The sequence below is a fragment of the Balaenoptera acutorostrata genome, chromosome 11 (assembly GCF_949987535.1).
Source record: "Balaenoptera acutorostrata chromosome 11, mBalAcu1.1, whole genome shotgun sequence".
Lineage (NCBI taxonomy): Eukaryota > Metazoa > Chordata > Mammalia > Artiodactyla > Balaenopteridae > Balaenoptera > Balaenoptera acutorostrata.
Window position 1 is genome coordinate 26478399 of NC_080074.1, and position 1331 is coordinate 26479729.

Here is a 1331-nt window from a genome sequence, read left to right on the forward strand (position 1 = left end):
CTCTGAGCCTCAGTGTTCCCCTTGGTAAGCCACATCGGGAGCTATTGTGATGATGGGAGATAATGTATCTCAAGTACCCTTATCAGCCAGTCAATCAATGACTCAATCATAACTTTCTCTAGAGATATCTTTTTTCATGGTGAATGTATATATATGTATCTATATTTATATATATTTTATATATATATATATATATATATATATATATATATATATATATATATATATTTAGAATTAGGCAGCTGGACTCAGTTGAGATGATCCCATTTGTTGGCAACATCCAAAGCATCATAGTCATGAGCCAGTCGAACATATGCCTTCTTCTCTCCATCAGGCCTGATCAGTGTGTGACCTTGGCCACGTCAGTGTCACAGAGCTTCTTCACAGCCTGGTTGATCTGGTGCTTGTTGGCCTTGACACCCACAAAGAACACAGTGTGTCGTCTTCTGTCTTCTTCAAGGCTGATTTGGTGGTCAGAGAGAACTTAACAGTGGTGTAGTGGTCAAGCTTGTTTCTCCTAGGGGTGCTCTTCGAAGGATATTTGGGCTGCCTTCAAGCTGCAGTATCTTGGGCTGTCAGGAGGTAGGTGAGGTGTGGATCTTTTTTTGCGTGGCTAAAGACACCTTTTAGCACTGTTCTCTTGGCCTTCAAAGTGTTTGCTTTGGCTTCAGCTTTGGGAGGGACAGGGGTTTCCTTCCTCACTTTCGGCACCATCTTGAAAAGCTAGTAGTATCCTGAATAAAATTGATAAGAGCATTTTCAATATTGTCCTGTTAAATTGATGTTTATCTAGTCTAGAAAATTTTAAACTGGGCAGTTAAAGAGTTAATATTTGATTAAATATGACACCCATCATTTTTATAAATGGTTAACTTTAGGCTCTTGATCAGGAATGTCAAACGCATTATAATATAGCTTCTTCAAGACAATCAGGTACAATGTAAGGCTACAAACAATGCCACCTTTTACGGTTTGGTTTACTGCCTATGTGTACATTTTAATAAGACTCTGCTAAGTATAGGCCAAACAAATGATTCTCTAACAACAGGAATTCCAGGGGTCCTTCTGGTCAGGAGTCAGCAAACTATGGCCTGCAGGCCAAATATGGCCTACACCTTGTTTTTGTAAATAATCACTTAATTGGAACACAGCCATGCCCATTTGTTTAGGTATTGCCTATGATGGCCTTTGTGCTACAAAGAGGCAGAGCAGTTTTAACAGAGACTGTATGGCCCACAAAGCCATCTACAGTATCTCCTATCTGTCCTGTTTTTCAGAAGTTTGCCAGCCCCTATTGCAGGCCAAGACGGGAAATGTTTGGAGCCAAACCC

General features: G+C 40.3%; 1 pseudogene; it reads right to left on the reverse strand.

Annotated features, from left to right (window-relative positions):
* Positions 1-248: 248 nt before the first annotated feature.
* Positions 249-714, reverse strand: LOC103015226 (60S ribosomal protein L23a-like; annotated as a pseudogene).
* Between the last annotated feature and the right edge of the window lie 617 nt (positions 715-1331).